Source organism: Mirounga angustirostris, unplaced genomic scaffold (genome assembly GCF_029215605.1).
Source record: "Mirounga angustirostris isolate CCGP_5_RB_7025 unplaced genomic scaffold, mMirAng1.0.hap1 SCAF_8, whole genome shotgun sequence".
Classification (NCBI taxonomy): domain Eukaryota; kingdom Metazoa; phylum Chordata; class Mammalia; order Carnivora; family Phocidae; genus Mirounga; species Mirounga angustirostris.
In genome coordinates this window covers 51,208,904-51,235,580 of record NW_026991716.1, presented here as the reverse complement: position 1 = coordinate 51,235,580, position 26,677 = coordinate 51,208,904, and the positions used below count along the sequence as shown (strand labels likewise).

The 26,677-nt window shown below is 40.3% G+C and overlaps 1 long non-coding RNA gene across 1 annotated transcript in view; it reads left to right on the top strand.

Annotated features, from left to right (window-relative positions):
- The first annotated feature begins 826 nt into the window (after positions 1–826).
- LOC123837826 (uncharacterized) overlaps positions 827–26,677 on the top strand; it is a 60,233-nt gene continuing 34,382 nt past the window's right edge. The window contains exons 1-2 of the long non-coding RNA XR_010413659.1: positions 827–1,085; positions 26,122–26,193. This is a non-coding gene — a long non-coding RNA (uncharacterized LOC123837826). The remainder of the gene's footprint in view (positions 1,086–26,121; positions 26,194–26,677) is intronic.

Sequence of the window (26,677 nt, the reverse complement as noted above, 5' to 3'; positions counted from 1 at the left end):
TTAGTGTTTAAAAAAATCCGCTTTGGATGAAAATAAAACACACTGGCTGGTAATTTCCTGTTCTGTAGGCCACTCATGCATTATTGAGATATTCTGAGCACTTGTGGAAGAGAGAATTATTTTTAATATCTGAATAATATCACATCCAAAGTTTTAAAAGATTTTTCCCTTTATCAAATATGTTCAATAAGATCAGATATTTAAAGCATTCTATAATTTGATATATCTCTACTGGAAAATTTCAATAGGTTTTTACCTTGTGATCTTGCCTATCAGAAAGTGAAAACAATCATTCTATTAACTGATTATTCTTTCTTTACAAAGTCATCAATGATTAAAATACCTTCTTTACTTAATTGAATGTTTTCAACTGAACCAAGGGTCTATTGATTTTAATTAATAAAGATGACCAGAACAACTATATTTTGATATTCAGCTAAAGGTACATATTCTGGATTCATACCTAGGACTTACTGGCAATGACTTCTAAGTACTTATTGGCAATGTACTCCACCTAGTTTGTTTTCCAAATATGCAAGAAAAAACTGTGATGCCCATTCTACAGATAAGAGTTTCAGCAAGGAACATGCTAGATTTATATTAGAGAAATCATGTTGACATTTTTCTACCAGAATAGTCATGGTTAAATGAAATAAATGATATACCGGCACATATTTTGAAAAGTGCTGGGGAGAATTGAAAGTCAGAGACCACTGAGAATTTCTCTTCCTCAGCACTAATGAGAACAGGAAAAGGAAATGCCCCAAGTGACGCTTGCTGACAGGGAATTAATGGTAGGAAGTGACCTTGAAGCTATGCTCCCAAGTAATATAAACGGACTTTCCCCGGCAGCTGAAGGCAGATAATTCTGAAACAAGGGAAGTATAAATTAATTTTAATGGGAGTGAGAAGAAGTGAGTGTGGAGTGAGGACCAGGTTCCAACTATGACCAACCAGAATTTGCATCAAGCCACAAAGCGGTCGCTGCCTTTCATGTCCGCTTTTGCACTCTTCACCAAGCTTCCCTTCAGCTGCAGAGAAACCAAACCGTTCGATATTTCGTTTTCTCCACTGCAAAGAGTCAGGTTGTGTATTTCCTCATTCCTCTAAAATCACTATGAAAAAAAAATGCCGTTTTCTCTCTTCGTGATTAATCCAAATACCTTTAAAGTCTAGAGATGTAGAGCTTTAAAATTTGAATCAATTTGAATCAAGATCATAGATCAACAAATGAGGGAATAATTGAAAAGGCTGAGGTTCTTCTAGAATGATTTATTTATCTTAATTTTTAGAATCATTTGTATAGTATGGAAATACAAATATGCTGCAAATACCATTCCTGGTTCCTGCCTTATTGAGTCAAAGGAGAGATTGCTGAATAATTCCTGAGTAGAGTGTTGAGATTAGTACAAATTCAAAATGCTTGATTTCATGGCATTGCTTTTTAACTAAAGCAATTATACTCAAATGCTTATGAGTATTTATGATGAACTTTAAAAAATTATTTCACTTCCAAGTAATAGAAAACTGGATAAATGGGCTTAAACAATGAGTATATTTATTGTTTCATGTAACAAGAAGTGCAGAAGTAGATGCTCTAGAGCAGGTTAATTCATTGGCTCCATCATCTAGGTTCTTTCTCTCTGCTCTGGTATTCTCAGGATATTGTGAGAGACTGATTACCTCCCCTCCTTTTCTCAAAGCATCATTTCCAGACACAAAATTATCCTGTAGAAAAATGTGACTGTTTTTTCTTATTTCTGTTTTTTGTTTGTTTGTTTGTTTGTTTGTTTGTTTTTTGAGGAAGGACATTTTTTTTCCTGAATTTCCCAGAAGACTTCCCCTCACGTTTTATCGGCCAGATCTGGACCACATGCCCACTCCTAAACTAATCACTGGCAAGGGAAATAAAATGACCGTTGTGAGTTTAGGCTAATTAGATTTACACTCATATGGGGAAGGGATGAACTAACAAACAAAATTGGGATTCTATCAGCAAGAATGAAGAAGGAGGCATTAGAGATTGATTTCCCCATCTATCGTACATATAATCAACGAATAATGGCATTTTGAATCAGTTCTAAATATTTTAATATTGATTCAACTAAAAGGGAAAAGCTACTACATTTACATGTTTCTGATGTGCCATTAAATGTTGTATTTATTTGTAATATCACAGAGCCCTTATATATTCTTGAAATTTTAAACTTCTAATCTAGATATAACTTTGAGGAGATTATATTTTTGTCAAGTAAATGAAGATAGAGTGTATACAGGTATGATCTTAATAGGAAAAAGAATACCCCCAAACCTTACAGGTGCCATTAGTCTTCCATGGTTGACCAGTTCTCCCTCTAAACACAAATTGGCCCAGTGGGAATTAAATCTCTTGCAAGCTATTGCTTCATGAGTTGCTAAAATCGCTGTGCTTTTTCTTGCCATAAAACAATTTTCCACTCATGGTACTGTGGGAACACTCATCTGGAAGAAACCTGCATTTGTCCTTTTGAGAGGTGTTGGCCTAGAGAGTTCAAACCAAATCCCATCAACCTAATCACTCCTGCCACACGGCCTCAGGATTAGAATTCTCCCTTTGTTCACAACCTGACAGAGGTGCAGAAGGCCACAAAAATATATTGCTTGCAAGAAAAGAGAGAAATATGACTTTACATGACATCCTTCTCCCGGTTAGTTGCTTTTTTGGCACTGCTTGGTTATACATTTGGATGTTGCTTCATTAAAAAAAAAAAAAAAAAAAAAATATATATATATATATATATATATATATATATATATATATATATATATATATATATATATATATATATATATATGCTTCTTTTCAAATGGGAGCAGCCCATTTCATTCCTGATACTCAGCTCCTGAGAATTGACATGATCTCACCCAGACACTCCATAAGATTTTCCTGTTGTAAGACTTGGTCATCAAAGCTAAAAGCTGTGTCTCTCTCTGTCAAATAAATAAATAAAAAATCTTTTTTTTTTTTAAAAAAGCTAAAAGCCTGCCCCCAGACAGGTCCAGTGGCCTCTCCAATTTGCAGAGAGATGTGTCATGGGAGGAATGTGAGCACTGCGCAGGCTCAGCCTTGCTTGCCAAGCACCAAGGTTTTGTCTATTGAGCCACACCGTCTCACCTTTAGATCTTGTTTGCACTTCCATATTCCCTCCTGTTGCAGCTTCTGTATCTGCAGCCTTTTTTTTTTTTTAAATCCCTTTCCTTCTATCAAAATGTGATCTCAGAAAAGGAATCCAATAAACTCAATAACATACAAGAGTAAATGTCATAAGGATAGAGACACATTTGCACTCATCCTTTCCTTAAATTTTCTTTTTTTAAAAAAAGATTTTATTTATTTATTTGACAGAGAGAGACAGTGAGAGAGGGAACACAAGTAGGGAGAGAGGGAGAAGGAGAAGCAGGCTTCCCCCTGAGCAGGGAGCCCGACGTGGGGCTGGATCCCAGGACTCTGGGATCATGACCTGGGATCATAACAACTGAGCCACCCAGGTGCCCCTTAAATTTTCAAGTGAGACAAATCTCTAAATCAAAGGATGCATCTCTAATTGTGACAGTTCAATCTTCAATAAAAGCCAGTAAGAAAGGTTCTCTTCTATTCTTGTTTTCTTTTTTTGGAAGGGCTGTTGGAATTCTTCCTAGGGACTTTAAAATCTCCCCATGTACTGAGGCAGCTTCCTATATTAAGAGAGGGATGTAGTGAAATGAAAACAGACCTCAAAAGAAATATTTGTTACAGAGGATGTAGAAGTTCAAAGTCAAATCCATCAGATGAATGAACTATTCAATTTGCTAAGCAGCTCACCGCCCTCTCCATCTGTGAGGCTTTGGCATACGAGGATTGTGAGAACATTTTACTACCACATTGGAGCTCATGGTTTTATGACCTTGGGTGGTGTTCTAGCTTTAGTGAACTAGATAGACTATTGGGAATAAATATGAGATTAGGAATATTTTAGAAAATCCTAAACACTATATTGTACCTATAGCCAAAGCAGAGGGGAGGCAGCTTACGTTAACACATCTCAAGCAATGAGCTAGCAAAACCATTAAAACAAGAGGAAAAAAAAAAAAGATTCAAGAACCAAGAAGTTAAAGGGTAAGAGTGGTTTTAATATTAAACTATTTAATTTTTATATTAAACTATTCTTTGGAGCGTAGAAGTTAACATTGACCTTAGACTCAAGAGACAGTTGAGGGTACCAGTCTCATTATCTTCCTTGTCCATCCAGTAGGAGAGAGAGAAAAAAATCCTAGCTCTCAACTCAGGAAGGAAACTATCATGTGGGCTTTTATATGAGGAACATTGAACAATAAAGAAGATAAGATGATTTATTACTGGTGAGTCATTTTGGTCAGGTGTCGATAGCTACTTACAATTATTAGAGATTTGAGAGGGTTGAGGAAAGGTTTTGGTGAGCTGTAATTGTTTTTTCCTGATAAATTTGGCTCTTGACTGTTTAAGATTCCTAAGATTAAAGGAGGTACCTGAATCTATTTTAGGAACATCAATAAATACGTTTTCTGGAATCGTTACCTAGGAAACAAGGTTCTAGAGAGATGATATGAGCATCCTGGCATCCTCTCTTGGGCAAAGAATTTTACACAACACCACAGGGCTTTTGGAGAATTCAATTCTCCAGTGACTCAGAAAGAAAAATGGAACCAAAAATACTTTCTTGAAACCTGTAGAGTCCCCCTTGTATGAGGCTGAAAAGTGCCCAGTCATAGCTGTGGTAAATGATTGTGCCGTCTGCGAGAGAGAGCAGATCGCTTGACTTTCTGAATCTTTCTTTCTGGGCTCTTTAAAGAGTGAGATAACATCTAGCAAATTGGGTAGAATAAGATCAGAGCTGCTTTTGCCACGTAATCTTTACTCGGGGCCAAGCAAACTGTAGCCCTGAAGCCGCCCGAGAGAAAATGAAAGGCACCCACTTCGGCCGTCTGAGAACCAGGCAAGGCTCGCTATGGGAAAAACAGCGCAGCACAAAGCCCTTTGCAGCAGCTGCTTGTGTGATTCCGATGGTTCGCTATGGATGGAGATAAGTTGGATTTATGGGAGGGGTCTCCCCACAGGCTCTAGCACACAATCCCCTCTCCTCGTCAAACAGGAAAGCTCATTCATCTGTTAACAACATCCAGGAGAAAATGGCCCTTGAAGATGGTATCTGTGTAAAAGCATTGTGTGCCAGTAAAAGAAACTACTTGTTTCCATGGAGTTAGGGGGAATCGTCAAGGCTTCTAATTCTTCTCTGCCTCTCTTCGGAAAGGTCGAACTTTTCTCATTTACAGCACCTGACACAGCTACTTCTGCCAGGGTCCATTAGTACTGTCTAGATGGCTCCCTTTGTCAATTAGAAAGATTTTAACATTAATGAGGGTCTGGGACACTAGAGGGCTCATCATCGCCAATTCAAGGGACAACTGAGAGAGACACGTACTCTGTCAAAGATGTAGATATTGGTTTTTTCCATTCTAATGAAATCACACAACACTCATTATGCTCATAATGCATTATCTTGGCAGCCAACCCATGGAGTGCTCGTTGATTACATCAGCCATCAAATCTGATGTTCAGTACGAATTCTGACTTAGTCCAGGTCAGCGCAGTTCAAATTATCTGCCCTGTCTAGTAATTATTTTCCTATTGATATAATTATTGTTTCCAGTTGTCACCTATTAGCAATATAGGCCCTGCTTTTAAATCAGAGGTTCTCAGACTCCTGCATTCTCATCCTGGGAAGGCAGAGACCCTCCAGGAGTGTTTGAAAATGTGTGGAGGCATTTTGGATGGTTTCAATCAGATTTTAGTGGACAGGGATCAGGAATTCTAAACACCCTGAAACATATAGGACTGCCTCATGTAAAATGTGCAAGGTGAGTACAAACTGAGAAATATTGCTTGACATCTACCTCTCAGACCCAGGTTGGATTCTCCTAGGATTCCCTTATTTCCACCTGAAGCAAATCCCCTGAAACACACAACCATCTGGTAATGCCACAGGTGACCAAACTCGAAATGACTCCCATAGTGAACCGTGATACAGCAGAGACTATCTGGAATGGGGTCAAATGACTTGTATTTAAGTGTCTCTCTAGCATTTGCCAGGGACAAGACTGGTGCAGAATTTCTTAACCTCTGCAAGCCTCAGTTTCTGTATCAGTAAAATGAGGGTTATAAAAACCTGCCTCGGACAGTTTTGAGCATTAAAATAGATGGTGAGCTTGTGATCCCAAGATACCTATTGTGTCTATATGGCCTGCCTGGTGCTTCTGCTGTCTGGGACACTGACTTAGGAAAAAGAGGCTTAAGCCTTGTTCCCAGAAAGTCAAGGAAGTGAGTCCTTGGTCTCCCAAAGCATGCATTAATTTATTCATTTAGGGAGGACAATTTGTTTCTCCTTCCAGGGTGACACATAATAGGTGCCAGCCATTCATATTTCATTAAAGAATGCCCAAGGAAGTGACTGAGCCACTGCTGGTCTCCTTTGGTCTTTGTTTAGGCCTGGCCCTGATAGAGATTCAGAGTAGAAACATTTCAAAGAAGTTGAGAGAGAGGCATACCTGCGATGAGCCCTTGGGACTCGAGGGGCAATGTAGGGCAGGGTGAGGTTCAAGCCTATTCTGTCATGTAGAAGAATCAAAAAACTTCCCAATAGGCACTGATCTGGGAGCTTTGTGCAAACATACAAACCCCTGGAAACTTGCACAGAAACCAGGGAAGGCTGCTGGGTCCTTCATGGAGGGGCTAGGAAGTGTAGGATATGGTGAGGGTAGATCCTTGCTTATAAAAGTCAGCAGGAATGGGAGAGGCAGGCCCCAAATGGAAAGTAGAGAAAAGTGTCTTGGTAGTAGGTGATGGAAGGAAGAACATTCCTTCAAGGAAAGACCCTAGATGGGATGCCAGGGGAGTGAACGCCAAAGCTGGCCACCATTAAACACAGGGCCACTTGGGGGCATTGGTGTGGAGCCCGCTTAAAATTCTCTCTCTCCCTCTCTGCCCCTCCCACCCCTGCTAGCAGGTGCTCTCTCTCTCTCTAAAAAAAGAAGAAGAAGAAGAAAAAAACACAGGACCACCTCAGTAAATTTAGTAAAAATCCCAATATTTTTAACCATTCAATCCTTAGAAAGCTTTTACTTATATTTCATAAATATAAATTTATACTTTTTTATAAATACTTATAAATATGGGTTCTAATATGGGTGTATTTATAGCTATGGGATCCTAAATTGTTGGCTTGCTCAAATTGACAAAATAACTCTTAATCATTTTATTTAAAATTAAAAATAATACATATTTATTACAAAATATTTAGAAAACAGAGATGAACAAAATAAGAAAATTTAAGGCACTTATAGTCCCACCAAACAGAGATAATCATGATTAACATTTTGGTGAACTTCTTTGATGTGTTATTGCTGTTATAATTTTTAAACTAAAAAAACTGGGATTGCGCTTTGCATACTTTTTCACTTGCAAGACTAGCTTTCTAGTTTGGTTGACTTTGTTACTTGTCAGTGTTTCCTCATCTGGCCTCTGCTGGTGTGTAAGGTGGGGGACGGGTCAAGAGGACAGGTTGGCCAGGGTTCCCAGGGGCAAGCAGTTATTGTGTTCCATTCACCTGGAGACCTGATTCATATCCTCTCAGGGATCAGGAAGGTGGTTGTTCTTGCTGGGAGGCCAAATGGCCAGTGAGCCAAAGAACAGGCAATGTCTGCTTGAAAACAATACCCAATATCCTTCTAAATGACCCGGGGGGCGCTCTGAGCTTTGCTTCCTTGCATGGGCTACAGTGGAACTGAGACTTTTTTTTTTTTTAAAGATTTTATTTATTTATTCATGAGAGACAGAGAGAGAGAGAGAGAGAGAGGCAGAGGGAGAAGCAGGCTCCCAAGGAGCAGGGAGCCCGATGTGGGACTCGATCCCAGGACCCTGGGATCATGACCTGAGCCGAAGGCAGACGCTTAACCATCTGAGCCACCCAGGCGCCTGGAACTGAGACTTTTGAAGTCTCCAAAAAGATATCCGTTGTCTTTGCGTTGTTTATGTTGCAGAAAAGTGCACACACACACACACAACATAAAAATCACAGTCCTACAAATCTGCAACTGCTGTCTAATTTTCTGTTTTTTGTGCTTTAGTCTTTTGTTCTTAATGTAGATGAATCCTGCCAGCCAGAGATGAGTATTGTTAACCATTAGGTGTCGGGTTTTTTTTTTTTTTTTAAAGTGTGATCAGTCTGTTTTGCAGTGTCCTTTTCTCCCTGTGATAAACTAGTATGAGCATTTCCCCCAAACCACTGGATGATCCACTACGTCATTCCAAATGGATACCTCAGATTCCATTGATGTTTCATAAATAATGAAAAATAATATCCTACCAAGGAACATTTAACCTATTTTCAACTTTAGACTTGTTGTCACATAATGTTTGTCATATTAAAAATAAAGTTAAGCAAATAATTGTGCAACCTGCAATCAAAATCATAACTAATCAATGCCCAGGTCATTCAAGTAGGAGTCAGAACATGAACTGGAAGAAACTTGGGAGATGGACATTTGCCTGGCTCTGTTTTTCAAGGATGTAGTTATGTATCTTATTTTACACTGTGGGAACCGTTGAGTCAGCAAAGCAAAACTATCTGTTTCAATCACATAACAGGCAAATAATAGAAACTACAGGTTTCTGACTTCCTGTCTTGTATCCTTTATTTGACTAAGATTTAAGTTTATTTTATTTTCTTTCTTTCTTTCTTTCTTTCTTTTTTTTCTTTTTTTAAGGATTTTATTTATTTATTTGAGAGAAAGAGCATGAGGTCGCAGGAGCAGAGGGAGAAGCAGGCGCCCCCGCTGAGCAGGGAACCCGATGTGGGGCTTGATCCTGTGACTCTGGGATCATGACCTGAGCCAAAGGCAGATGCTTAACTGACTGAGCCACCCAGGCGCCCCTAAGTTCATATTCTTAGAATTAAAAGTTAAACAAGAAAAGAAAAACGTAGGGGTTGCTGCTAATAATTCCAGCATTCTATCTACCCGAGGCTTCTAGAAGTATGTTTTTGTTATCCAAATGCATTTCCATTTGTTTCCCAGGAATGGTGCCCTGCTAAGGTACTGTGGGTATTTGCTGTCTTCCAACTGACACCATTTGTATTTTAAACCTTCTCAATGCCTTTTAGGTTCATGCTGCCAACTTCTTGCCAGACATTTTTACCTGTTGCTATTGCGTGGTTTCATCCCCTGCTATTTTAGTTTTGATCTCGGTGAATTCTTGCCGCCACATCACCTCCATTAGTTCTCAGGTTCACAACCCTTACTGTGGCAGGGATTTCTGTTTCTTTCTTTTTTTAATAAAAGGACCTTGTCCTGTCTTTCATCAGGTTTGCAATAAGCCCATGCACATCTCTAGCCTGCAGCATCTGTTCTCCCTGACGTTGCAGTTCTGGATTCTGCTACTGCAACCTTCAAAGTGGCCCACATGGCCACACCCGTGTGAAGCCAGAACAGATGCGGTGGCACAATGCAACGGGCTGTATGCCCTTTTTGTGCATGTAACACACACCCTTCCAGTCCTCCCCTGTCGCTTTTATTAGTCTCTGCTGTCTGCTTCTAATTCCAGGAGAATGATTTAAAATCCCATGAAAAAGAATCAGAGTTACAATCCCACTGTCTGTCATTCTTTTTAGGATAATCAGTAGGCATTCTCTATTTTGTGGTTATTTATTTGCAGTGCAAATTCAGCGGTGTTCGGACACATCATATCTCGCTAGTTTATTGTTCCTCGGTTTGCAGTGATTTTATACTTAAAGAGAGGCACAAATTAGATTAAGGAATACATTTCATTTCCTTTGATGTAAGACTCGGATGAGACTTCAGAGGCGCCAGTAATTCGCCTTTGTCTTGCTTTTCAGACTCACATAATAGAACATCAATCTTGCAAAGAATCCTTCTGCCAAAATCACCCAGTTTAATTTAATATGCTACTTGGTTAAAACTGGAAGTCTTTATCTTTCATCCTGTATTAATATGTCAATCCTAAGCACTACTAAAAAAATGGGAATATTATTCATAAGGAGAAATTTGGGGGTGTGCCTAGACAGATCTTTTAGGAAAATCAGTGACAAACGTCCTAATAGCTCTTATTTTCGGTTTTAAAAAATGTAACTTCATTAATTAATATAATGAAAGACTTACAAGATACAAACAGAAAAACCAACACCCTAATTCCATGATGACTTGAACTAAACAACAAAAACCGAAGGAAAGGTATTATGAGGTGCTTTCCTGCCCTCTGGTGGTTATTATCTCAACAACACAGACATGGCTCAGAGGTTCATTTTGAAGAGACCAATCCCCAAGCTTTGTAGGACAGGACACCAGCATGTGGGGTCCTGTGACTGGTCCAGACTACAGGGAACAAAATCTGGCAGGGGTCCAATTGGAAGCATTCATGTTAAGGTTACTGGATGTTTTTATACATATGTTGTAGTATACATTATGATATGATATGATATTATTTATATATGTATATTCATACATTTGAACTAGTTTTTGGAAAATACCTTTACTAGAAAAATTCTTCTATAGAATAATTTTGATGCAGAATGAGCTGACATATTCTATGATAACTTTTGACGGAAAGTTACATTTTGGAATTGAATTAGTAATCAAAATTCTTATTAAATTTTATTAAAGTTTTAAGAAAAATTATTTCGTGTATTATAGGTAGAACCTTAACACTGATAATGTGTTTTGCTTTAGGCAAACATCTATTAAATGGAAGTCTTGTCATTCATATGAGAATATACTTCACATTTTACTGTTTGTATAAAACGAAGTTTCCACATACATTCCTCTACCTCTGTTTATCCATTTGCCCATAACAGGTATTCATACAACTAAAAATATTAACAAATGTGACTTATTTCCCCAGAATATTTGGAGATTTTAGAGCTTTTCTTTTCTTCTTTAATTTATATTCTTTGAGTATCTTTCCTGATATGGGGCCATGTTTGGAGGAATTCCATACTCAGAAGCTGTTCCTTTAATTCCTTTAAATTCCCATGAGATTTAATCAAAAGTACTAGAAGCTTAACAATGTACAGGATTGTTATGGGTGCACACGCCAGCAGGTTAGCTTGGCTTGAATTTCTAGGTCTCTTGCTCTGCCTGTCTCCTGATGCGTTGGACTCTCTGTCACACAGACAAGATAACTAGGGAAAGCGTATAAGGGAGGATAGGACTGAAATTATACTGAGGATGTAAATTCACCAATGAAATCAACAGAGAGGACTTCAATGCTTAAGCTACTATATAGCATCGTCTGTATACACCTGATTTGGGGGATTTTTTTCACAGAATAAATTTGTTTATCCTCCAATGTTGGCTCTCGATTGGGCCCGATTTGACAACTCTTAAGTCCTAGCAAAAACAACATCTACAGTTTGTTGATAACCAACTAAGTGTGAACCACGGTATCAGCCTTCTCTGTATTGTATTCCCTCAAATCTAAAACAAATGTGATGTATGCCATCATTTTATGTATCACTAAGGAAGAAAACATGTGCAATTAATTGTAGAATTTTTGTTGTATACCCATTTGCAAGGGCTGTTTTGGACTTAGCTAAATGTTGTTTTTTTCCATCATGTGTCACTCTTGGGCATATAGAAGAAGGAAAGTACGAGCAAATTCAATTGATTAAGGAATTCCTAAAATATTTTTGATGCTGTGGTTGTTTATTTTTGGGGGTTTTGTTTGTTTGTTTGTTTTGCATTTGGACTCTTTCGAATCACTTTTTGACTCAGGGTTGTTGAGGCTGTTGTTTCTCTACCCAACATTTTCTTCTTTACCTATGAGAATGTAGGTGACACAACATTTCTTCCAAGGGGCTCCCTTGTGACCTCTGGGATTTCTTTCCACACTGCTGACAGCTAATCTGCAAGGTTCGGTGTGGTGCTTTCTTGAAGTGTCAGCAGAAGGTTTTCAGCCAAGAGCCAGAACCCACGCTCCTTCCTCAAATGGTTCTGAAGTGGTCTGTTCACTGACAGTTGAGGAGTCGCCCGTCATGCCACGAGGGTCAACAACAAGTTAGTGTGTAGGCAGGTGAGGACAGCAGGACTGGGACCGCTCCCTTGCTGGTGGAGGGCTGAGATGCCGTAGATTGCAAGATACATTCCCATTCTGCAGATGCTCAGAGGTGGGGGAACTGTGCTTTTTCAAATCAGTGAGGTATGGTGTATTATCCTTTAATCTTTATTATTACCCTATGAGGGAGGTGTTGTTTTCTCTGAATTACAGATCATTCAGTGAACCTATAGCCCTGAAAGAAGATTCAAGAATACAGAAAACAGACGTCATAAGAAGTAGGGTTAGTCCTTTCGTAAGTAACTGGAAGGAATGAAAAGTGATTGTACCAGTTCACGTTACCTGGCCTCAGGTACCCTATTTGTAAAGAAACAAGTTTATTATGTATGGCATGTTCAGAGAACCCAGAAAAGACTTCCCAGCATCCTGCAGGATTTGAAGTAATTGGCCTTTGGTTGTGATTTCTGAGAAACAAAGAGGCATTCCATAATATTTTGTACACCATATTCCAAACCAAAATGATAGACGCCACCATGATTGCTTCGGGATCATGAAAATTGGGCTGTTGACGTTATTTTTATAAATGGGCAGCGAGACTCCTCCATGGAGAAATTTTAATCATCTACAGCAAAGACACAAAAGCCTCTTCAGAAGGAAGTGGTTCCCAGCAGGGCTTGGTGGCCAAGGGATTCATCCTCCTGAAACAAGAATGTGTCAACATATTTCCCAATGCATGCTCCAAGGCACAGCTTGAGGAATTTAGTTGCTAGCGAGCTGTCAACATGTGGCCACGAAGGATACCTTTTATGAGGAAATCACGTTGTTATTCCATAAGGCAGTCATTATTTTATGTTGGCTGCATTTCAGGCAGCACACCCCTCTATTGTTATTATGAAGACATTGGGTAGACGGGATCAGTTTGTGCCCCCCTGGGGGACATTTGGCAGTGTCTGCGGACATTTTTGACTCACATGGCTGGTGGTGCAACTGGCATCTAGAAGCCAGGGATGCTGCTAAATATCCTACACATCACAGGACAGCCCTCCCGCCTTCCACAGAGAATTATCAGCCCACAAATGTCAATAGTGCTGAGGTTGAGATACCCTGGTCTAGCCCCTCGTGGTCCTTCAGTTCCTGCAAGTAACGTGTTCTGGGAAGCTTTTCTGGGCGCGTCCTCCATGGGCTGTACAAGCCCTGTGCTCGCTCCCTTCACAGAGCTTATCACTCTGTTCTGAAATCAACCACATTTCCGTACCTGTCTTCACATTGTACGTTAAGCTCCTTGAGCGTGGGGACTGTGGTTTGGTTATATTATGTCCTTAGACCACGTCCTTGTGCCAGAGTATATGAAATTGTTCCAAGTGAATGACAGATATCAATCAGAGCTAGGTACACAAAATAAAGAATACCAGGAAAAGCTGAAAAAACCAACTTTAACAAGGACAGGAATATAGCTGGAGTTCAGGAACAATAAAAGTTGGCAAGGCTTTCTCCTTGTCTCTTGTCTCTGCTCCTCTCCCTATGTGACCTTTAGTCCCCCACATGGGGACAAGGGGCCATGGATAGTTACTGTGTTTTTAGTCTTGGACTGCCTCCCTTGAAGAGGAATAGGGCTATCTAAAAGTCTGAGGAATTTTCTAGGTTTCCTTCATTGGCTACCTTTGGTCAGTTGTCCACCCCGAACTATTCAATTGTGGATCAAGCCAAGAGCAGGAGCAGTTTCTAGAAAAAGGGGACTACTGGGCAGACAAAACATAGGTATCTACTACACTGGGGCATGGTAGACAGTGATTATTTGTTCAGTGATTGACTGTTGAAAAGCTCAGAGGAATCTAATGTGTGCCAACCTACTTAGAATAACCTCCAGGGACCTCTAATTTTGATAAGAAATGAAATTTCTGATAAGAGGTGGCATGGTTGCTTGGGAAGCCTGCAATGGAGGGAAGGCTTCCATTAGTTGGTATTCTTTGGCCCCAAATGGCTAAAACCTGACTTGCTTACTCATTCAGAAACTTCTTGGTTCATGTAACTCTAAAGTCTGGGGATCGATCAAGCTACAGGCATGATTAGATTTGGGATCTCAAACAATCTATCCTCTCTTTGCTTATCCTAATTCTGTATGCAGATTTTCTCTATATTTTGGAAAAGAGGGCTACAGGAAACCCTGGACTCACAGTTTAGCCATGAAAAAGAGAATTGTCTCATATGCCAATATTTGAAAAGATCCCAAGTGATCTTTTTGGGTTTTAGACCCAATATTTTTTGGGGTTTTAGGCCCAAGATTGATCAATTCCTGTGGTTAGGTTCATAGGGACGTCTAACTGGTACATCCGCATCTCATGACCACTCGTGGGATGTAGACTGAGTTTGTGAATGACAGTCCACCAGGAGCCACATGGAGTCAAGGAGGAGTTTCTTAAAGGTGCTAGAAGCACGATAGAAAGACAAAGATAGGCTATCACAGTTCACTGCATTGCTCTGCTGCTTTTCACTTACATGACTTTGGAGAAAGAAACTTAATAAATCTGAGGCTATGACTTATTAAAATAAAAAATAAAGACTGCTTACTAAACATGAATAATAATAAAATTGAAGACATTTTAGTTAGTAAATACTTAGTCTCACACAATTCATTGCCAATAGCTTTGGCTTTGATATACTTTTTCGAGATAACGGTGCCTAGTGGCTAATAGGCTTGGAGAGGAGGGAGATGGACCATTACGCAGAACCCTGTGCATCCTTGCTCTTCCTCAGCTTCTGTGCCTTTCCTCCTCTACTCTTAGAAAGCTCCTACTTGGTGCCAAAGCCCTCAAGTTGAGGGCTTATAGGTTTAGGAGCTTCATCAGTGTTTGTTTTTTTTAAATAATTATAATACATGAGATGAGAAAAGGCCTTTACTTTAAATAGAAAATTATAAGCAAGAACAGAGAGTAGTATAATGGCCCCTTGAGACCCATCACCCTGCTCAGCAACCAGCAATTCTTGTTTTCTCCTGGGGCATCATTCATACTTGCACCCTCTTTGTCCATCTTACCAATCACTCTTAAGCAAATTTTATCTGAACTTCATGTATATCTCTGACAGAAAAGGATACTTTTAAGAAAATCACAAAGAAAATATCATGCCTAAAAAAAAAAGTAATAATTTTTTAGGGGCACGTGGGTGGCTCAGTCAGTTAGGCATCCGACTCTGGATTTTGGCTCAGGTCATGATCTCAGGGTTGTGAGATTGAGCCCTGCTTTGGGTTCCTTGCTCAGCGGGGAGTCTGCTTGAGATTCCCTTTCCCTCTCCCTCTGCCCCTCCCCCCACTTGCACTCTCTCTCCCTCTCTCGCTCGCTCTCTCTAAAATCAAATCAAATAAAATAAATCTTAAAAAAAAGAGCAATAATTTTTTAATAACCTTGACTAGCCACATAAGGTTTACATTTCTCTGATTGTCTCATTCATTCGTTTATTTGTATTATTAATTTATTTATCTTTTACATTTTTTGAGGGAGGAATTATGATGCCACTAAGGTCCAGACATTACAACTGGTTGATATGATTCTTAAGCCTCTTTTAATCTATGGGCTTCCTTTTCATCTTTCTTTTTCTCCTTGCATTTTTTTTTCATTGAAAAACTGGTTATTTGTCCTGTAGAGTGGCTCATAGTCTGGATTTTGCTGATTGACTCCCTGTGGTGGTGTTTAATGAGCCTCTCTGCTATGTTTCTGGAGATTGGCAGCTGTATTTAGAGGTTTGGTCAGATTTGGGTTCAATCCCCTGAGCAGGACCATTCCATAGGTAGTGGCGAATGCTCCCATCGTGAGGTGTGTAATAACTGCTTGTCTCTTTTTTGTGATCTTAATATCCACTGTTCCATTCATGTATTGAGGATTGCAAAGTGATGATCTTTTAGTGCTATCATCCCTTCTAGTGGATTAACTGGAGTGATCTATAAAGAGAAATCCCTTCACCAACTCTTCAGTCCCTCTGAGGTTTAATTTGTACAGGAATGATAGAATAAAGCCCTGATTCTTTCCCTTTACTTAAAGTAATAAATTGGTTTCCCATCATTGTCCAGGGTGATCAATGGGGACTGCTTTTTATTATCATGGACTTAAACATGTTCAATATGTTTTATTTCATTGTATTTATTATTCTTAGCACTCAATTTAGGTTGTCCTATATGTGGCCAGTGGGAATCTATACAAGTTAGGTCCTGAGTCTTTTTTTAGTCTTGTCTTGTGATATAAGTGCATGGACTGATTTTATCCCTTAATTTTTTAAATGAGCTTTTAATTGAAGTAGAACATATACACAGAAAAATGCATAATTCCTGAGTGTAACAGCTCAAATTTTCATGAGGTGAATACACCTCTGAGCCTAGTGCCCACGGTAAGAAACAGAAAATGAGCAGCATGTTTTGGCCCTTCCTAGTCATTACCCCTTCACAGATAACCACCACCTGACTCTTAGCTCCAGAGATTCATTTTGCCTGTTTTTGACTTTGTGTAAATGAAATCATATGGTATGTTTTCTTTTATGTCTGGTGTCTTTTATTCAACCTTTGTTTGTGAAATGCATCCATGTTCTTGTGTGTAGTGATAGTTTATTCATTCTCTATCATCAGATGCTGGGCCCCTTGGATCGATTTTCTACCTCTTCAGTTCTTTTTCTCTTGCACACCAAAAATTTTTGTGTTCTACTTTTTGGTATATTTTCTCAGACTTATGTTCGTGTTTTCTTCTGTTCCCTGCATTGTCTCTTTTTGCTCAAGGTTCCTTTTTTTCTGATTGTGTTGGTCTTTGCCTTTTATTTAATAGCTTTCCTGAGATGATTTGTAACCGGTTATTCATATTTACATGTAAAGACTAAACAGCCATTTGGAAGCAACTGTGGGCTAACTGGATGGAAATCCTCATTTTTATTTGGGAGAACTCCAAATGTTATGGTTCTGATTACCTTAATTGCTTCATAACACACCACTCCAACCTCAGTGGCAAAAACCAGAAACACTCACATATTATTATTATCTCTCATGATTCTGGGTATTAAGTGGACTCAAATAGGTAGTTCTCATCCAGGGGCTCTTGTAAGGTTGCTGTCCGAGTGTGTGGAGCTGGGGTCATCTGGAAAATTCTGCACTCACTATCTGGCTCCTGGGCCAGGAAGACTCCAACAGTTGGAGACTGGAACTCCTGGGACTCTTCCGGCATTTCTCTATTTTACTGTGGTCTCTCCAGTGTGGCAGCTACAGAGTAGCTGGACGTTTTACATGACACCTCAGGGTTCCAAAGGCATGTGTCTCAAGATAGAGAGTGAGATGAAAGCTGTAGGAAGGGCCTCTTCTGACCTAGTCTGGGAAATCATGCAGTGTCACTCCTGTAGCATTGTAGTCACTATGAGTGAGCCCCTAAGGCAGTCCATAGTCACAGGGCGGGAAATTAGACTCCACTTCTTGATGGGATCGATGCTAAATAATTTGTAGACATGTTTTACAACCACTGAAGTTAATATATGCCGGTCTTTTCTTTAGGATTCTTGGGTTCTTCCTAAGATGAATTATCTAGGCTACCAGTGAGGATGAGAGGTAGGTCAGTGTTGGATAAACCTCTCTGTAGGTATTCTTAGATCAGAGTGCAGAAAGAAAGGAGATTGTGGTTTGCTGGTGAGACTGTCCCTGGTTCAGTATGCAGATTTTCACTTAACCCTCCCCTTCACCAATTGTATTTTTTTCCTTAGCCCCAATTTCTTAATTCAAATTCCCCAGGGGCTCTGGTCTCCTGCTGGGGAGAGCCAAGGGAGTCTCACTGTTCCTTGTAAACCCTTTCAACACATCCTCATTTTCAGATGTATACCTGTCTACTTTTGTGATACATGGTGTCTGCCATACCTGAGTTTTTCTAGGGGTCCTGGATATCTTCTGTTTGCCTCTCTGGATTTACTTTCCATCTCTCTCTGCTCTACTGGGGACTTTGGGAGACTGACCATCTGGACTACACCAGGGGGCTCCTTTCCATTGGCTTCCAGCACCAGTAACGGTGCTGTGCTGAGTCATATTAGAGCTTGATACAAAAGGAAAAATCAACAATATTGATCCTGTCTTTACTTAAAATTTTGATATTTTGTTCATCATGAAATTTTTTGCATCAAGTCTGACTCTTTAAGATCTTGTGTTCGAATATCATTTATCTTGATTACTGACTCTTTTGGTCCCCCTTTCCTTTAAATTTTGCACCCAAAGCAAGTGTTTCATTTACTTCATCCTAGTCCCACTCCTCCCATTCAGAATATTCTGTAGCAAGACTCTATGTCCTGTTAAAATCATCTGGAGAATGTTGATTTTTTTTTTCTTTACTTTGTTTTACCAGGCAATCAGCCCGTGGTGTTCAGACTTCCAGTTCCGTCTCACCTCTTTCAGTGGTGCAGACTTCAAAGGCTTTGCTATGCTGTGGGGTCTGCCCCTGGCCACCCAGGGTTCGTCTGGAACTGGGTCATGGCCTATGTCGTAGCTCAGTTCTCAAGGTCTTTGCTCTGCTCCTGGGGGTGTAACAAATGCATGTGCAGCTTGAGGGAGATCTCAGGACTTGTGTCAGTTCATATACAGAATTAGGGGACCCCTTTCTGAGATTTCAGCCATCCTCCCCAGCTCCAGGTCCTGGTTCCTGGTTCCTCTCTCCAGAATGATGTTTTCCTCTGAGTTTTAGCCTCTCATGCAGTTATAAGTGAATGGGCCTGCCCTCAGAAGAACCTGCAAAGAACCAAGAGAAAGGGGAAAAACAATGTGCATTTCCCCCATTCTCTTTTCATAATAAGGACCCCTTTTCCTGTATTTCTCTTAGCATTAATCACTGTATGGCAAAAATACTTAAGTTTATCATTTTCTTCTGCAGGGGCCTCCAGGGAATACAATAAAGAACCCAAAGGGAATTTAGCAGAACTACCAAAGTCATAGAGAGCAATGCTCTTTACATCAAATTGGGCCTTTAATTATAGATTCTAATGCGTAAAATCCATAGTCCCTGCTAGGTTGTCAGCTTTGTGCCTGGCATGACAGTGTCTCTAACACAGGACACAGAGCTGGGTGCGGAGGGGGTGTTCAATAAATACTGATTAAACGATCCAGTGACAGGCTTCACTATAACCATTTGAAGTTAGACTACAGAATATTATATTTCCAAGGTTTTAAATAATGAACGAGCTAATATCACATTAGGCAAGTGTCTCTACTGTCAAAGACAGAGGCCTGGGACCTCTGTGGCTCGGTTGCCACAGGAACGGACTGAGCTGAGGCTGGGGTGTGTCCTTGGGGGTGGGGAATCAGCAGTAACTCCCACCCTGGCTCTGCTGTGTGTGTCCCTTTCTAGTCCATAGCCCCAGGGTACTAATTGTACAAAGTGGACCCTACTGGTCATGAGTCTTAGAATACAGTTCTGGTATATCCCCAGCAATATTTATATCTTCTACTTCTGGATTAGCAATTAAATTAAGTCATCTGGAAGAGAGCTATTAGAACTTTAAGCTCTTTGATACAGGCTCAGAAAGCCAAACTAAACTGAAAAACCACTGATATTTTTGGACAATATTTCCCCGAAATGTATTTTAGCTTGCCTTTTGTTTATTCATTCAGTACCCATTGCTTAATGCTTATTTTGTGAGAGATAACATGTAATACCCTTAGATGGATAAAAAGAAGCACTTATTTAAAAAGCTAAAAAGGCAGGGCACCTGGGTGGCTCAGTTGGTTAAGCATCGTTGGACCCTTGATTTTGAATCAGGTCATGATCTCAGGGTCATGAGATGGAGCTCCGAGTTGGGCTTGGGCTTGGCATGGAGCCTGCTTAAGATTTTCCCAATCGCTCTGCCCTAACCCCCTTACACTCAATCTCAAAAAATAAATAAGTAAACAAAATTAAAAAGCTAAAAAGGCATTGTTCTCTTCTCCCCACCAGTTGACATTCTCCTGGAGGACAAAACATCTGAGCCCTGATTGTAACACAAGTGCTCGGAGAGGTGGCCAACCCTTCCCCCACCATCCCTGCTTGTCCTTCATATTGCTCTTCCCACCTGCCCAGGCTCTCATCTCAGGCAGTCCCGTCCCTGCTGAGCTGGTGGCAGGTCATGGGACCCTCAGCACACACTCTGCTCCCGTAGTCTGGAGTGGACCCGAAGTGCATACTTGATCTTTGCTGGCCAGTTAGATTCCTTCTCCTGATAATTTTAAATTGGGACCAATTTTTGAACTGCTATGTTTACACGTTGATGTGGACTCAGATGGGAAACCACCATCTTGAGCAGATCTTTGGGGCCACGTGACTAATGAGTAAGGAAGTGATCTACACTGCGGAAAGAAAGGGCGAGTGTAGGGAGGATCCGACCAAAGAATCCATGTCAGTGTGTGAGAGACAGAATCCTGCTTGGTTCCAAATGGTTTCCCAGGCCCCCCCAGGGCCAGCTGTATTGCTACCCTTGGATTCCAGAAGATACCCTGATTCCTTAGGACAAAACTCCTTTTAGTACCAACTCAAGAGGATTTCTGGATTGTTTTCTTTTAACAACAAAATGCTTCTTGATTAGAATTAAAAAACAAAATGAGATAATAATGAGCTAAATAATAAAGAATAACAGAAAAGAATAAATAGCAAATAATTCTGGCTGGTTAATTCAAAACATAGGTATATTATTTCATATCTTCTCTAAATTATTGCTATAGTCCCTGTCCCCACATGTCTAAGAATAAAAGTTAAAATCAGTGCCCTGAAATTTTGATTATTTTATTTCTGCTTGATGACTTTTAGAAGTTTATCACTTGGGTGATAGCCTTTGCATCACCAATTTCTTTGGTCAAAAACCACTTGCTGGCAAGGATGCAACTTGAGATAATTATGGCTTTCTGTGCTGAGTGTGTTTTCTAAAGGTTATTTTGATTTATGGTGACTCAACCCCTCAGTCTATGCGGTTAACTTTTTTGGGATAGGGGAGGGGTCTTCATGGATTCCCGAACTCTGTCTGCAAAAAGTGTGAAATTCAAGGAACTCTAGCTTTGTTTCTTACCTCAATTCATTTTGCTCTCTCTGAGGTGTTTGGTATGAAGGTGCCTGACAAGAAAGCATCTGTCTCATTTAGCTGGTAATTACCAGTGTAGTGGATTATTTTCAAGGCTCGTTTTCTTAGTGCCCTAGATAAGGATTAAAAGAATATCTTTTTAATTTCTCTTCATCAGAATCGATTCTCCACCCTTTTCTCTGCTTTAGGGATATTTTCCCTGCTGAGGGAACATTCTATAAAGGGAAAGGTCTATTTTCCTTTCCTCTTTAAGTGATAGGGACATGTGTAGCACCTTCATCTTCTGACTTAACCAGTCTAAACTTTCATCTTGATTTTTTTATCCCCATCTTGCTCTATCTGCTGCAAATTGAGTGAAAACTCCAAACCTTTTTGTCTTCCTGAGTTTCATAGATGATGTGAGAATTTTTAAATTCTGGTAAGAAAAGTCCACATCAATAGCAACAATAACAACAAAAGAAAAGTCCACAACAGGAGAAACAATAAGGTTGTAAAAGATCACTCTCCTGTCTTCCCAAAGGACAGCAATTTCCCTGTTTTCTAATCTCAAAGTGTCTGGAGGGAAACTGGCCTGGTCTGAATTATAAAGAACAAATTGGTTTTCTCTGCCTCCCTCACCTTTCTTTTTCCCCCTCTCTCTCTTTTAAAGATTTTATTTATTTGTTTGAGAGAGAGAGAGAGAGCGAGCCCACACAGGGGGAGGGACAAGTGGGAGAGGGAGAAGCAGGCTCCCTGTTGAGCAGGAAGCCCAAGACAATGTGGGGCTCTATCCCAGGCTCTGTCTGAGCCAAAGGCAGACCCTTAATTGACTGAGCCACCCAGGCACCCCCTCTGTCACCTTTCTGACAGATTCTTGGCTATTTTCAGAGCTCAACTCTTTCTGGTCTCCTAGCAAGTTTTCCTTCCCTACTGGCCTCTCTTACAGCCCTGGGGGTTCCACCCAGCTCACCTGCTCAGACTATGAGTCAACCTCTCCCTCCTTATCTTCATTCTTCCTCAGATCTTACTTTGGCTGGAAGAACGTCCCATGACTGAGGCAATGGCTCCCGTGCATTTCGTGTGAAAAGTGTTTGTGGGGGCAGGAGTGGGGGTATTGGGGAAAGTGAAATATTAACGAGGGAGATGGACGGCGGGGTGTGCCCTGACCTCGCATCTCATCTTAGAACTCTCACAGAGTGTCCTTCCTCACCTTGCCCCTCACGATTATGTGCCTGAGGTCCCTAGTTCAATATCGCTGCCTTCTCTTCAGGATAGGTTCTTACAAGGAGAGAACAGGTTTCTCCATCTGCAGTTCTTATATACTAAAGCACATGACCCCAAGTGAACAGTAAATATTTGTTCAATAAATGAAAAGAGTCTTCTCTTGTTACTCCAGTCATGACATGCGAATGACCGTTTATTTGTCCTCTTTATAGTGCTACAGCAGTGGGGTCCTGACCACTCCTTTCTGGAGTAATGTGGGCCATAGTAAGTGAATGAAATGAGAGGAAATGGGGATGACATTTTGAAAATATTAAACTGATTTTTAAAAATCCCCTTAATCAATAACATCCCTCATCTCTCCACACATGGAATCGATGGATTTTGTTATTTCGGGGAAATAATAGGTTCTCTTAGTCCCAAGCAAAGAAGTCATTTGTTGGCTTTGGTTCTCAGAGCTGACATTCTTTTTTTTTTTTTATTTTTATTTTTTTTCTATTTATTATTTATTTTTTATTCTTATGTTAATCCCCATACATTACATCATTAGTTTTAGATGTAGTGTTCCATGATTCATTGTTTGTGCATAACACCCAGTGCTCCATGCAGAATGTGCCCTCCTCAATACCCATCACCAGGCTAACCCATCCTCCCACCCCCCTCCCCGCTAGAACCCTCAGAGCTGACATTCTTGAGTCTTTAGCAATACAATGTCTTACATCAAAAAGAGATTTTCTACATCTCAAAAATTTCTCTTTACCTATCAAAAGTTAAGCCTGACTGACTCAAATCAGAGGTTTACTGTAACCAGTGAGTTCTGACCCTGGTCGCTTATCAGAATCACTAAGGGAGCCTTAAAAAAATACTAATGCTTACGTTCTATTTCTAGAGACTCTGATTCAATTATTTGGTTTAAGATAAAGTTCAGGTACTGCTGTTTTTAAAAAAACATTTCCTAGTGATTCTAATGTGCAGCCCTAGTTGAGAACACTTCTGTAAACCATAGTGTTTGAAGGCAGATGAAATGACTATGACAAGACCCCATCACAAAGGAGAGGGAGAAGGAGAACAAGGCAAAGAGGTCAGACAGGAATGATTTGGCTCCCTCCTGAGGGCCGAATTCTGGCATGGGGGTGGGCAAGGGGCAGCAGGGAAAATCCAGAAAGGTTGGGAAATGCCTGGTGTGGGACTTAGTCATAGCTTCTCAAATGTTTCACAGGAGAATCCCAAACCATGTAGGTAGGTCTTGTGTTAATCATGGTGCTGAGCATGGGGCAGCTTAGGTGATATTTTAGGAATATCTGAGGGATCTAAGTTGGTGGGTCAGAAGGAAGCCCCCTAGAGCCCATCATCCTCCAGTTGGGTGCAGCAAAGGCAGCTGAGAATTTTGGGGACCCAAGGGGCATGCAGATGTGGGGACAGAACTGGTTGAGATGGGGAGATTGCTGAGTGTAGGAACCTCCTGCAGGAGGCACTGGAGCAGACCAGCGAGCGCTACAGTGAGTGGCATCCTAATACCCAAGGGACTAGACTCTCAGTGGGCAACAGACCAGCAAAGACCTTGAGGGTGGTTCTTGTCTGAAACCCCACCTCTTGCTGCCTTGAAGGTAGGAACATCTTCCCCTCCATCTAGCCATGACTCTGGGAAGACAGAAATAGCCCTCATTGGGGGTTGGAACTTTGAGTTGAAATAATATTCACTCCAAGTTAATTTGGACAAACAGACATTGTTTTCAGCCAGAATATATTGGGTTATTTTTAATTGTCATATGTATATTGTTCTTATGCTACCAGAGAGAGTAGGAACAACAAGGCAAGATGAAATGGTTGTAGATAATAACGTTATGTATCTTGTATGTCTGGGTGGTTGTATTTACATTTTTGTAGATGAGCTCAGGTATTGATCAAGTAGATCTAATAATTTCTCAGTAGTATTTCATATAAAGCAATAACAAAGAAACTGCTGATACATGCAAAAATATGAATGAAATGCAAAAAAAGTGAATAAAAGGAGGCAGACCCCCAAAAATATAAAGGATGAGCTCAGGTATTGACCAAGTAGATCTAATAATTTCTCAGTAGTATTTCATATAAAGTACAATGGAATAATACTCAGCAATAACAAAGAAACTGCTGATACATGCAACAATATGAATGAAATGCAAAAATGATGAACAAAAGGAGGCAGACCCCAAAGAGTACATATTAATCCATTAATATGAATTTGAGGAATGGGAAACACGACTGATGGTGATAGAAGTCAGAATAGTCATAATAGCGGTTATTGACTAGAAGGGCATGAGGGAACTTTTTGGGGTGATAGGTATGTTCTCCATCTTGATCTGGGTGGTAGACTTATAGATGTATACATATGTAAAAGACCATTGAGTTGTCCACGTAAGAGTTGTGTATTTTATTGTATGTAAATTATAAATTTAAAAGTATTAAAAGGGGTAGGGGGTAAATGAAGAAAACAGTCCTACTCATTTTTCATCCAAATACTTGAGCTAAATTGTCAGAATGCAAAGCCAAGTGTTGAAAAGTGAATGGTGCCATATAAAAATATATGTGGTGCTTAAATTTGCCAGAGGTTGACTCAGTCAGGCTCCTGGAAGAGCAGAGAGAAGACAGAAGGTTTAGACATGAGCAATGAGGAAAATGTGTTTTCACCAAAGAGCCCCTGGGCTTCCTCTGACAGCTTATTTCTCTCCCTTGGAAATTTTTAGATGCATTATGTTACCACAGCATTTTTCCAAAACTCTCCTTCTGGAATTGATTTGTCTAAAGACATACTGGCTTCTTTAAAATCAAAACTAAGCTGTCAACACATCCTAATGGCATTTTTTTGGAGGGAAGATTGGTGACATAAGTGGCCCAGGAAGATGCAGGGATCAGGCATGTGTTGATGAGTCCTTAGGAAAGTTGCTTGTTTTCATTGGTGTAGTGGGGAGACTTTGTGTTGATTTCGACATCAAAAAGATGTGAGGTCAGCACCCAGCTTCACCATTTCCCATCTGGGTGATCTTGGGAAAGTGGCTTGACATTTTAGAACCTTTGTTTCTTCACCTGTAAAAAGGAGATAATAGTTCCTTCACGGATTGTGGTATGAAGATTAAATTAGATCATATATTGATGATTGGCATAGGATAGACTCCCAACAAGTGAGTACTCATTATTATTGTTATGATAGAATTGCCAAAAGTCACCTACCAAGACATCATCCTCATCAGTCATGGACCTTAGTTCACACACTTCGGTTCTTTTTGAATTCTCTTCCTCTTTCTAATCTCAACTCAAATTCTATCTGCCTCAATTCATATTCTGCCTTTTGTCTCCTTTGTTACCTTATAAGCTGCTTAAAGGAAGAGTCTCTTCTCTGTTCACTCGTGCACCCCACAGAGGGGCCAGCACAGTGATTTATATAGGAAAACACCTAATGTTTGTTAACCTGAAGAATTCTTTAAAAATACAAATGTTTTGGCAGAGAAAATATATACCATTGACACATTTGCAATATTTTACACAGTAGCCTCTATCAGTTTATTGTATCAACTGCTTATGAACTCCCAGTGTGCATTTCCTGAGGTTAGAAAGAGGGTATTACAAGTGCTTTATGGGATGAGATGGCAGTGTCTGGGCACTTTTAAGAGTTTGGCTGATACTAACCCTGTGTATTAATTGTCTATTGCTGTGTAAAAATCTTCCCGAAACTCAGTGGTTAAACACAACAATAATTCATTTATTATTTCTCACAGACAATGAGAGTCAAGAATTTAGGAGCAGCTTGGCTGAGTGGTTCCAACTTGAGGTTCCCCATGAAATTACAGGTAGGTGTCAGATGGGGCTACAGTCATTTGAAAGCTCAACTGGGGCTGAAGGCTCTATTTCAAGGTGATCATGGCTGTCAAGTTTGTCCTGGGTGTTGGTGGGAGACCTCAGTTCCTCTCTATGTGGGCCTCTCTACAGGGCTGCTTAATGTCCTCACAGCATGGCCACTGACTGCCCAGAGTGCACAATTCAAGAAATGAAGCAGAAGTTGTAATGCCTTTGTGATTCAGCCTTGGAAGTCAGATAATGTGACTTCTGCCATATTCTATTGGTCACACAAACCTACCCTGATTCAGTGTGAAAGCAGACCATGCAAGGGCACAAATACCATGAGGTGAGGAGTGTTGGAGCCCTTTTGGAAGTAGGTACCACATTCTGGCACTAGAGATTAGGTAGAACTCATTCTCCTTGCTTCCTGCAGGATGGTGGGTTGCACTACATTTGGCTCCACTCACTGCTGTGTTGTGCAGCTATGGAGGTTTT